This window comes from Salvelinus fontinalis, chromosome 31 (assembly GCF_029448725.1).
Source record: "Salvelinus fontinalis isolate EN_2023a chromosome 31, ASM2944872v1, whole genome shotgun sequence".
Classification (NCBI taxonomy): Eukaryota; Metazoa; Chordata; class Actinopteri; order Salmoniformes; family Salmonidae; genus Salvelinus; species Salvelinus fontinalis.
Window position 1 is genome coordinate 5,412,086 of NC_074695.1, and position 13,468 is coordinate 5,425,553.

A 13,468-nucleotide genomic window follows, 5' to 3' on the forward strand; every position below is an offset into this window, starting at 1 on the left:
GAGGCCTTTCGGCTGACTTTGAAATTCACCAAAAGAAAGATGCCCAGGGTCCCTGCTCATCTGTGTGAACGTGCTTTAGGCATGCTGTAAGGAGGCATGAGGACTGCAGATGTGGCCAGGGCAATAAAATTGCAATGTCCGTACTGTGAGACGCCTAAGACAGCGCTACAGGGAGACAGGACGGACAGCTGATCGTCCTCGCAGTGGTAGACCACGTGTAACAACACCTGCACAGGATCGGTACATCCGAACATCACACCTGCGGGACAGGTACAGGATGGCAACAACAACTGCCGAGGTTACACCAGGAACATACAATCCTTCCATCACTGCTCAGAATGTCTGCAATAGGCTGAGAGAGGCTGGACTGATGGCTTGTAGGCCTGTTGTAAGGCAGGTCCTCACCAGACATCACCGGCAACAACGTCGCCTATGGGCACAAACCCACCGTCGCTGGACCAGACAGGACTGGCAAAAAGTGCTCTTCACTGACGAGTCACGGTTTTGTCTCACCAGGGGTGATGGTTGGATTTGCGTTTATCATCGAAGGAATGAGCGTTACACCGAGGCCTGTACTCTGGAGCGGGATCGATTTGCAGGTGGAGGGTCCGTCATGGTCTGGGGCGGTGTGTCACAGCATCATCGGACTGAGCTTGTTGTCATTGCAGACAATCTCAACCTCAATCAGTCCATGAGGAGGAGATGCACTGCAGTACTTAAGTTCTTAAAGCACCGTTGGTTATGGGCTTGTAAGTAAACATTTCGGTTGTAAGGTCTACCTATACCTGTTGTATTCGGCGCATGTGACAAAAAACATTTGATTTGATTTGATCATCAAATCACGTCTGCTAAGTCTAATACAGTGACAACTTAAAGATACCAAAAACAATTTAGTCCAATCAATGTAAACTAAATATGATGTTGCTGTCCATGGATCTGAATTCTGTGTGTGTGTGTGTGTGTGTGTGTGTGTGTGTGTGTGTGTGTGTGTGTGTGTGTGTGTGTGTGTGTGTGTGTGTGTGTGTGTGTGTGTGTGTGTGTGTGTGTGTGTGTGTGTGTGTGTGGGTTCGTGAAAGTAGAAAAACAAGTTGACTCACCCTACTTGTGCGGAGAGCCATCCTCCTCTCTTTCATGTTGATGAAACAGTCTATCACTCTGTCATACAGTACACGATCTATCACTCTGTCATACAGTACACGATCTATCACTCTGTCATACAGTACACGATCTATCACTCTGTCATACAGTACACGATCTATCACTCTGTCATACAGTACACGATCTATCACTCTGTCATACAGTACACGATCTATCACTCTGTCATACAGTACACGATCTATCACTCTGTCATACAGTACACGATCTATCACTCTGTCATACAGTACACGGTCTATCACTCTGTCATACAGTACACGATCTATCACTCTGTCATACAGTACACGATCTATCACTCTGTCATACAGTACACGGACAGTACACGATCTATCACTCTGTCATACAGTACACGATCTATCACTCTGTCATACAGTACACGATCTATCACTCTGTCATACAGTACACGATCTATCACTCTGTCATACAGTACACGATCTATCACTCTGTCATACAGTACACGATCTATCACTCTGTCATACAGTACACGATCTATCACTCTGTCATACAGTACACGATCTATCACTCTGTCACACAGTACACGGTCTATCACTCTGTCATACAGTACACGATCTATCACTCTGTCACACAGTACACGATCTATCACTCTGTCATACAGTACACGATCTATCACTCTGTCATACAGTACACGATCTATCACTCTGTCATACAGTACACGATCTATCACTCTGTCATACAGTACACGATCTATCACTCTGTCATACAGTACACGATCTATCACTCTGTCACTCTGTCGTTACTACATCTAGCTACATACTGAACTTCCATCCTCTCAGGTCAGGGGCACAACAATGTATGAATTAAATGTTGGATCAGGATCGCCTTTATAATCATTGGCCAGTACGGAGAATGAAGTAAAACCACAAGTCCAAATCCCTATCTCCATCCATTGCTAATTTAGGATAGGGAAAATTTTAGCTACAGTGGTTCCACCTTTCAGTTGCGAGCTTACACCGCGTGACTTAGAGGTACCCAGCGTCACTGCGTCATTGCACCAGGCCACCACAAGGGGGAGTTAGAGGTACCCAGCATCACGGCTTCATTGCTCCAGACCACCACCAGGGGGAGTTAGAGGTACCCAGCGTCACGGCTTCATTACTCCAGACCACCACCAGGGGGAGTTAGAGGTACCCAGCGTCACGGCTTCATTACTCCAGACCACCACCAGGGGGAGTTAGAGGTACCCAGCGTCACGGCTTCATTACTCCAGACCACCACCAGGGGGAGTTAGAGGGACCCAGCGTCACGGCTTCATTGCTCCAGGCCACCACCAGGGGTTGTTAGAGGTACCCAGCGTCACGGCTTCATTGTTCCAGACCACCACCAGGGGGAGTTAGAGGTACCCAGCGTCACGGCTTCATTGTTCCAGACCACCACCAGGGGGAGTTAGAGGTACCCAGCATTACGGCTTCATTGTTCCAGGCCACCACAAGGGGGAGTTAGAGGTACCCAGCGTCACGGCTTCATTGCTCCAGACCACCACCAGGGGGAGTTAGAGGTACCCAGCGTCACGGCTTCATTGCTCCAGGCCACCACCAGGGGGAGTTAGAGGTACCCAGCGTCACGGCTTCATTACTCCAGACCACCACCAGGGGGAGTTAGAGGTACCCAGCGTCACGGCTTCATTACTCCAGACCACCACCAGGGGGAGTTAGAGGTACCCGGCATCACGGCTTCATTGCTCCAGACCACCACCAGGGGGAGTTAGAGGTACCCAGCGTCACGGCTTCATTGTTCCAGACCACCACAAGGGGGAGTTAGAGGTACCCAGCGTCACGGCTTCATTGTTCCAGACCACCACAAGGGGGAGTTAGAGGTACCCAGCGTCACGGCTTCATTACTCCAGACCACCACCAGGGGGAGTTAGAGGTACCCAGCATCACTGCGTCATTGCTCCAGACCACCACCAGGGGGAGTTAGAGGTACCCAGCGTCACGGCTTCATTGCTCCAGACCACCACAAGGGGGAGTTAGAGCACTCAATGTGCATTTGGGTCCCAAGGTTTTTATATGACCAATTTGACGCGAACCAGCCGTCCCTGGTGACTTTATTCAGCAAAGATGGCTGACAAAACATTATGGCGGAAGCAAATTTAAGTAATTATAACGTCATAACGAGTCAAGCAAAAAAAATAATAAATTGAGAGGAATAAGTTAGTTAATTGTAGAGACAAACGATTGTGCATATTTTTTTGTCATAAAGTTAATTTACAAAAATCTCTATTTAGCAAGTTTTTTTTCTCGGTCATATCCAATACCAGTTGTATCAAACTCCATTCGTTGAATGATGTATTACAATTATACACTTCAACAGTGTTTACCACTCCTGCTCCCGGCACATCAATGATTACACATTGTAACTATGCAATAGACTAGAAACGTGATTTAAGTAAAGGCTGATTTGTAGTTCATATATACAGAGTAAAAAACTGTGCATCCTGCCAGCACGCCCACAAGCGAGCCACTCAGGCAGAGAAAATGCTACATGGGAAGAGAGTGAGGAACGAGGAGTAACAATCCAGGCTATTTGTTCTGAGAACGGCATAATAATGTAATGAAACGAGCAGAGGAGCAGGTTTCGAACCCTCAACATTCTAGCCCCGAAGTCCAACACGCTATCGACTGTGGCCCAAATGTATTAATTGGGGTTGGGGCCGATTGTGGCTAAAAACACTTTATCAAATGGAATCTTTAACGTGGAAAGAGGAAAAATAATTATTATTAGTTTTTCACAAGCAGGATGGGCTATTAGCTGAACAATAGCTAGGTGTGACCCCTCCCCCAACTTGAGCTAGTAGTGAACCCCCCCCAACTTGAGCTAGGTGTGACCACCCCCCCCAACTTGAGCTAGGTGTGACCACCCCCCCACAACTTGAGCTAGGTGTGAACCCCCCCCCCAACTTGAGCTAGGTGAGAAACACCCCCAACTTGAGCTAGGTGTGACCCCCCCCCAACTTGAGCTAGGTGTGAACCCCCCCAACTTGAGCTAGGTGTGAACCCCCCCCAACTTGAGCTAGGTGTAAACCCCCCCCCCCCCCCCAAACTTGAACTAGGTGTGAACATCCCCCCCCCCCAACTTGAGCTAGGTGTGACCCCCCCAACTTGAGCTAGGTGTGAACCCCCCCAACTTGAGCTAGGTGTGAACCCCCCCAACTTGAGCTAGGTGTGACCCCCCCCCCCCAACTTGAGCTAGGTGTGACCCCCCCCAACTTGAGCTAGGTGTGACCCCCCCCCCAACTTGAGCTAGGTGTGAACCCCCCCAACTTGAGCTAGGTGTGACCCCCCCCCCAACTTGAGCTAGGTGTGACCCCCCCCAACTTGAGCTAGGTGTGACCCCCCCAACTTGAGCTAGGTGTGACCCCCCCCCCCAACTTGAGCTAGGTGTGACCCCCCCCCCCCCTCCCCAACTTGAGCTAGGTGTGAACCCCCCCCCCCCCCCCCAACTTGAGCTAGGTGTGACCCCCCCAACAAGCTAGGTGTGACCCCCCCCAACTTGAGCTAGGTGTGAACCCCCCCCCCAACTTGAGCTAGGTGTGACCCCCCCAACTTGAGCTAGGTGTGACCCCCCCAACTAGAGCTTGGTGTGAACCCCCCCACCCCCCCCAACTTGAGCTAGGTGTGAACCCCCTCCCCCCCCAACTTGAGCTAGGTGTGAACCCCCCCGCCCCCCCCCCCAACTTGAGCTAGGTGTGAACCCCCCAACTTGAGCTAGGTGGAAATCCCCCCCAACTTGAGCTAGGTGTGAACATCCTCCCCCCCCCCAACTTGAGCTAGGTGTGAACATCCCCCCCCAACTTGAGCTAGGTGTGACCCCCCCCCCTCCCCAACTTGAGCTAGGTGTGAACCCCCCCCCAACTTGAGCTAGGTGTGACCCCCCCAACTTGAGCTAGGTGTGAACCCCCCCCCAACTTGAGCTAGGTGTGACCCCCCCAACTTGAGCTAGGTGTGAACCCCCCCCCCCCCCAACTTGAGCTAGGTGTGAACCCCCCAACTTGAGCTAGGTGTGACACCCCCCCCCCCCAACTTGAGCTAGGTGTGACCCCCCTCCCAACTTGAGCTAGGTGTGACCCCCCCCAACTTGAGCTAGGTGTGACCCCCCCCAACTTGAGCTAGGTGTGAACCCCCCCCCCCCCCCAACTTAAACTAGGTGTGACCCCCCCAACTTGAGCTAGGTGTGAAATCCCCCCCCCCAACTTGAGCTAGGTGTGACCCCCCCCCCAACTTGAGCTAGGTGTGAAATCCCCCCCCCCTCCCCAACTTGCAACAAATCATTTGTGTCTTTCCATCTTTCCACATCTACCTACACACGGTTAATGTTCTGAAGAAAAAAATACATATAAATACATATATATATTTATTATTCATGTCTTCCGAGTGGCAGCAGTCTAAGGCACTGCATCTCAGTGCAAGAGGCTTTACTACAGTCCCTGGTTCGAAGTCAGGCTGCATTTTTATTTTAAATTTCCCCTTTATTTAACCAGGTAGGCTAGTTGAGAACAAGTTCTCATTTACAACTGCGACCTGGCCAAGATAAAGCAAAGCAGTGCAACACAAACAACACAGAGTTACACATGGAATAAACGAGCGTACAGTTAATAACCAAATAGAAAAGTCTATATACAGTGTGTGCCAATGAGGTAAGATTAGGGAGGTAAGGCAAGAAATAGGCCATAGTGGTGAAATATTTACAATTTAGCAATTAAACACTGGAGTGATAGATGTGCAGAAGATGAATGTGCAAGTAGAGATACTGGGGTGCAAAGGAGCAAAAATAAATAAATATGGGGATGAGGTAGTTGGGTGGACTATTTACAGATGGGCTATGTACAGGTGCAATAATCGGTAAGCTGCTCTGATAGCTAATGCTTAAAGTTAGTGAGGGAGTCTCCAACTTCAGTGATTTTTGCAGTTCGTTCCAGTCATTGGCAGCAGAGAACTGGAAGGAAAGGCGGCCGAAAGATATGACCAGTGAGATATACCTGCTGGAGTGCGTGCTACGGGTGGGTGTTGTTATGGTGACCAGTGAGTTGAGATAAGGCGGAGCTATACCTAGCAAAGACTTATAGATGATCTGGAGCCAGTGGGTTTGGCGACGAATACGAAGCGAGGGCCAGCCAATGAGAGCATACAGGTCACAGTGGTGGGTAGAATATGGGGCTTTGGTGACAAAACGGATGGCACTGTGATAGACTACATCCAGTTTGCTGAGTAGAGTGTTGAAGGCTATTTTATAAATTACATCGCTGAAGTCGAGGATCGGTAGGATAGTCAGTTTTACGAGGGTATGTTTGGCAGCATGAGTGAATGAGGCTTTGTTGCGAAATAGGAAGCCAATGCTAGATTTCATTTTGAATTGGAGATGCTTGATGTGAGTCTGGAAGGAGAGTTTACAGTCTAGATAGACACCTAGGTATTTGTAGTTGTCCACATATTCTAAGTCAGAACCGTCCAGAGTAGTGATGCTAGTCGGGCGGGTGGATGCGGGCAGCGAACGGTTGAAAAGCATGCATTTAGTTTAACTTGCATTTAAGAGAAGTTGGAGGCCACGGAAGGAGAGTTGTATGGCATTGAAGCTCGTCTGGAGGGTTGTTAACACAGTGTCCAAAGAGGGGCCAGAAGTATACAGAATGGTGTCGTCTGCGTAGAGGTGGATCAGAGAATCACCAGCAGCAAGAGCGACATCATTGATGTATCACATCCGACCGTGATTGGGAGTGCCATAGGGCGGCACACAGTTGGCCCAGCGTCGTCCGGGTTTGGCCGGGGGAGGCCGTCATTGTAAATAAGAATTTATTCTTATCTGACTTGCCTAGTTAAATAAAGGCGCCAACTAAACTGACTTTTGTGACGCCTCTGCTGGTTTGGAAAATGTTTTTAATGCTTTTTTGTGCTGTCCTCAGATAATCGCATGGTATGCTTTCGCCGTAAAGCCTTTTTGAAATCTGACAACGGGGTTGGATTAACAATAAATTAAGCTTTCAAAACAATGTAGGACACTTGTATCTTCACGAATGTTTACTATTACGATTTTTTTATTTTGAATAAAGGTTCAATTTGAAAAACGACTAGCGGCAACTGAAGCGCGATCAATAGGAGGTCAATAGTGGCTGGTGCTGAAAATATAGCTAACTTGTTATGCAAGTGTTGCACACCATGTTTTTGATTTACATGTTTTATTTTAGCCCCGTGTAGCTCAGTTGGTAGAGCATGGCGCTTGCAACGCCAGGGTTGTGGGTTCGATTCCCACGGGGGGCCAGTACAAAAAAAGTATGAATGTATGTACTTGTAAGTCGCTCTGGATAAGAGCGTCTGCTAAATGACTTAAATGTAAATGTATTTTCTCTTTATTTATACAGGTTTTTCTCATTGAGATAACATCTCTTTTCCAAGAGAGACCTGGTCCAATAGCAGCAGGGAGAACAACGTTTCAGACAAAACAACTTATATACACTAACACAACGTTAAACAAAACTATAAACACACGTACTGTCACGTTCTGAGCCTAGTTCTTTTGTTATTTCTTTGTTTTAGCGTGGTCAGGGCGTGAGTTGTGTGGGTTATCTATGTTCGTTTTTCTATGTTCTTTTTTTCGTTTGGCCTGGTATGATTCTCAATCAGAGGCAGGTGTCGTTAGTTGTCTCTGATTGAGAATCATACTTAGGTAGCCTTTTTTCCACCTGGGTTTCGTGGGTGGTTATTTTCCGTGTCAGTGTTTGTCCCACACGGAACTATTTCGGTTTGTATTTCTTTGTTTATTGTTTTGTTTCTGCGTTCGTTCGTTATTAAAGAAAATGAACACGTACCACGATGTGCATTGGTCCTCCTCTCTTTCTCCCAACGAAGATCGTTACACGTACAGTACAACAATTACATATTACATTAAAAACACAAACGTCTTGACTAAAAACAGCTGGCCTAAAAACAATTACACTCTTCTATGATATATACATCGATCAAGTGTTTAAACTCCACAAACGAAACTAGATCATCACATTTTAAAATGTTCAGGAGAGAATTCCAGGACCACGGTGCTGAGTAACTAAAACTATTTCTACCATGACCTGTTCTTATTCTTGGTACTGTTAGAAGCAAATGAGGATGGGACCGTAATCTAAATGTACATTTATTTACAGACCTGACTAAAAAATAACATAATAATAAAATGGCATTTTACCCGATATGGCCTTATAAATCAGTGTATACCAGTGTTTAAGCCGACTCAAGGTCAATGACGACCAGCCAACAGCGCTGTAGAGATCACAATGATGTGTTAGACGTTTCTGATTTGTAATGAACCTGAGGGCTGCATGATAGACTGAATCAAGTGCTCTCAGGGTAGTGGCTGAGGCCTGCATATATATAGCATCACTACAATCTAAAACCGACAGTAATGTACATCGTACCAGCTCCTTCCTGGCCTCAAAAGAAAAACAAGCCTTATACCGGTAATAAAAACCTATTCTCAGCTTGATCTTCCTTATCAAGTTCTCTACATGCACAGTGAATCTCAGCTGTCCATCAACCCACTCACCCAAATATGTGTACACTTGGAGAAAACCTACACCAGTTCGAGCAATTCATTTCAACAATAATCTTCATTTAAATTTGACTTTACAAACAAAAAAGAGGGCTTCATTGGAGTCTATTTATTTGGAGCCTAAACCTGTTTAAAATACCTCAACTGGCTGAGGTAGGCTATGAGGCTTAACAGCATAATAGGAGTGGGATTTTTTTTTAAATGCGGCCTACTTTCAATTACAACTGGTCAAAAATGTAGCATCCTACATAAAACAATCTAACTAAAAATAAAGCGCACATTTGTAAATCCCAAACTCTAAAAGTAATTGGAAAGGTAGATACCAATTATTTAGCGTACACAGATCAAATCTTCATCAACATCTTTACGCTTTCGTTAAACTTATTGATCTTCTTCCTTTTTTTTCTGTAGCAATTTTGAGCAAAATTCCTTAAGGGGTTGATTGGTCTGTGAAGAGGACGTTATTGAATGTTTCGCTAGCTTTGATCCACGACTGGGCCTGCAGGACGCAAAGTCTGTCAGACGAATCATTGGGTCCAAACTACAGAACATTACACAACAAGAGAACACACATGGTTAATGTTCTAATAATAAAATAATAAAATAATATATATATATACAGTGGGCAGAACAAGTATTTGACACACTGCCGATTTTTCAGGTTTTCCTACTTACAAAGCATGTAGAGGTCTGGACAGGTGTCTTTTATACAGGTAACGAGTTCCAACAGGTGCAGTTAATACAGGTAATGAGTGGAGAACAGGAGGGCTTCTTAAAGAAAAACTAACAGGTCTGTGAGAGCCGGAATTCTTACTGGTTGGTAGGTGATCAAATACTTATGTCATGCAATAAAATGCAAATGAATTACTTAAAAATCATACAATCTGATTTTCTGGATTTTTATTTTAGATTTCGTCTCTCACAGTTGAAGTGTACCTATGATAAGAATTACAGACCTCTACATGCTTTGTAAGTAGGAAAACCTGCAAAATCGGCAGTGTATCAAATACTTGTTCTCCCCACTGTATATAACATTTCTTACCGAGCCTTTCCATAAATCCACACAAGTTTCTTCAACTGTCTTCTGACTGTAATTAGAGCGATGTTGATGCTCGTGCCGTGACGCCAGCAGATTACAGATTGCCTTTGCCGATCGCTCATCATCTTCATGAACATAAGCAAGTGATGTCTGCTAAATAATCAAGTTAGGTTTCTCCAGAAATAAATAATTCTAAATAACAAACTGGCTTTATTTACAAATTAGTAAGAATGGCCTTGTTTTTAGCTCTAGGTTAAATGAAAACGAAATCTCCAAAATATCATTACTCTTATAAACAAAGCGATTATTATTATTAATTAATTTAGAATTATACAAAAGCCCCTTACATATTCTCAGATATTCTCACAGATCCTAATGTAAAATGTCCCTTAGATATTAATATAGAGTCCTCCAATCCTCTAAATGTAATTAGAGAAATATTTGTAGATATCCTGTTAAAAATTGTGTAGATCTTATTTATTTAAAGAGCATATTTCAATGGGAATAAATATCACTGAATTAAAGAAATATCCTCCAATCCTCTATATGTAATTATTGGCAGAGAGTCAGGTCATATTTTTAGATATACTGTAGGCCTACAGTAGGCGACATGAGTCTCACTAGTGTTGAGTAATGTGCTGTTAAAAGTAGTGTTGGTCTTATTTATTTAAAAAGCATATTGAAGTTAGAAGCAAAAGCCTATAACTATTTTAGCACCGTTTCACTCTGCTCTGAGGCAAGCATGGGGACTCCGAGACAAGCCTACTCCTTCCTCCCTGTCGGGGATAGCCACCAGAGGACAACAACACAACGACAATTTGAGTTTTTCTGTCAGTGATGTATGCTCTCAATAGGATTTGATAGGAGTGAAGCCAAATCCTAGCTGGCTTCCGTTGACACTTTTTTTTTTTGGTGCACCAGGACCATTCAACAGCTGAGCTTGCTCAGTTTAGAGCTACACTAATTTTTTGCTCGCTGTCTATGCTAAGGGCGGCAACAATGTCATACTCGTTTTGACCAGACAGAGTCAGATAGATGGCCTACACATAGAGACAGAGAAGGGCGCTATTTCCCTCGCTCTGATGCTTTCTCCTGTAAGATACATTCAGCCTCTTGTGAATTGAAGGAAAAGTATGAAACACAGAGAGACGAAAGATAAATTATTGTTACATTTTTTTTAAATAAATCTTGGTCCATTTTTTGGGGAAGCCTTGCTTACCTTGGCACCCATGAATACACGCCACTGCACAACAGATTGAATAAACTGGAATGACTCTGCCACTCACAGTTGCACAAAAAAGAACAGTGAGCAAATCACGCCCAGAGTTGTGAGATTTTATAGTTTTTGTACTTACAGTTTTAAAACTATACAACTTACATCTGAAATATCTGCCAAAGTGATTGAAAAAATACTGTAATCTTTTGACCCTGCTCTTCAATGGACTGTATACAGACAAACAGACAAATTATTACCATCATCCTCACTCCTATGGATATGTGTACATGTAATTATGTATGTAAGAGATAGATTGTTAAGTGTTACTAACACCCTGTCTCTCCCTCTATCTGTCTCTGTCTCTGTCTCTCTCTGTCTCGCTCTGTCTCTCACTTCACCTCATCCCTCCATCCATTTATATCAGATGTACCTGCTGCATGAGAGAGGGAAGGAGCGAGGGTGGAGGGATGGAGGGTGCAGAGAGAGAGAGAGAGGTTGGAGAGAGAGCGAGGGAGAGAGAGGAGTAGGCTGAGGGCACATGTAGGAGGCACCCAGCGAGATGGAGCGTGAGATAGAGATAAAGGGGGGGCGGAGGAGAGAGAGAGATAGAGATAGAGCAAACCAAACATGCATAAAGCATATAGGGAGAGAGAGAGAGAAGAACATTCACAATAGGGCTAGCATGTTAGCACACACATATACAATTGATATATATACTCTTCTGGCAAAGCCACTGGACTGGCCACCCCTCATAGCCTGGTTCCTCTCTAGGTTTCTTCCTAGGTTCTGGCCTTTCTAGGGAGTTTTTCCTAGCCACCGTGCTTCTACACCTGCATTGCTTGCTGTTTGGGGTTTTAGGCTGGGTTTCTGTACAGCACTTTGAGATATCAGCTGATGTAAGAAGGGCTTTATAAATACATTTGATTTGATTTGAAGTTTACATACACCTTAGCCAAATACATTTATACTCAGTTTTACACAATTCCTGACATTTCATCCTAGTAAAAATTCCCTGTCTTAGGTCAGTTAGGATCACCACTTTATTTTAAGAATGTGAAATGTCAGAATAATAGGAGAGAGAATAATTTATTTCAGCTTTTTTTTTTTTTCATCAAATTCCCAGTGGGTCAGAAGTTTACATACACTCAATTAGTATTTGGTATCATTGCCTTCAAATTGTTTAACTTGGGTCAAACGTTTTGGGTAGCCTTCCACAAGCTTCCCACAATAAGTTGGGTGAATTTTGGCCCATTCCTCCTGACAGAGCTGGTTTAACTGAGTCAGGTTTGTAGGCCTCCTTGCTCGCACACGCTTTATCAGTTCTGCCTACACAATTTCCATAAGATTGTGTTCAGGGCTTTGTGATGGCCACTTCAATACCTTGACTTTGTTGTCCTTAAGCCATTCTGCCACAACTTTGGAAGTATGCTTGGGGTCATTGTCCATTTGGAAGACCCATTTGCGACCAAGCTTTAACTTCCTGATTGATGTCTTGAGATGTTGCTTCAATATGTCCACATAATTTTCCTGGCTCATGATGCCATCTATTTTGTGAAGTGCACCAGTCCCTCCTGCAGCAAAGCACCCCCACAACATGATGCTGCCACCCCCGTGCTTCACGGTTGGGATGGTGTTCTTCGGCTTGCAAGCACCCCCCTTTTTCCTTCAAACATAACGATGGTCATTATGGCCAAACAGTTCTATTTTTGTTTCGTCAGACCAGAGGACATTTCTCCAAAAAAGTATGATATTTGTCCCCATTGCAGTTGCAAACCATAGTCTGGCTTTTTATGCCGGTTTTGGAGCAGTGGCTTCTTCCTTGCTGAGTGGCCTTTCAGGTTATGTCGATATAGGACTCGTTTTACTGTGGATAAAGATACTTCTGTACCTGCTTCCTCCAGAATCTTCACAAGGTCCTTTGCTGTTGTTCATGGTGTTTATACTTGCGTACTATTGTTTGTACAGATGAGCATGGTACCTTCAGACGTTTGGACCAGACTTGTGGAGGTCTACAGTTTTTTTTCTGAGGTAATTTCTTTTGATTTTCCCATGATGTCAAGCAAAGAGGCACTGAGTTTGAAGGTAGGTCTTGAAATACATCCACAGGTACAACTCCAATTGACTCAAATTATGTCAATTAGCCTATCAGAAGCTTCTAAAGTCATGACAACATTTTCTGGAATTTTCCAAGCTGTTTAAAGGCACAGTCAACTTAGTGTATGTAAACTTCTGACCCACTGGAATTGTGATACAGTGAATAATAAGTGAAATAATATGTCTGTAAACAATTTATGGAAAAATGACTTGTGTCATGCACAAAGTAGATGCCCTAACCAACTTGCCAAAACTATAGTTTGTTAACAAGAAATGTGTGGAGTGGTGAAAAACGAGTTTTAATGACTCCAACCTAAGTGTATGCAAACTTCCGACTTCAACTGTGTATGTGATGGAAAAGAGACTGCACTGCAGTGTCAATGCACCACATATGTATGTTGAGCTTTGAG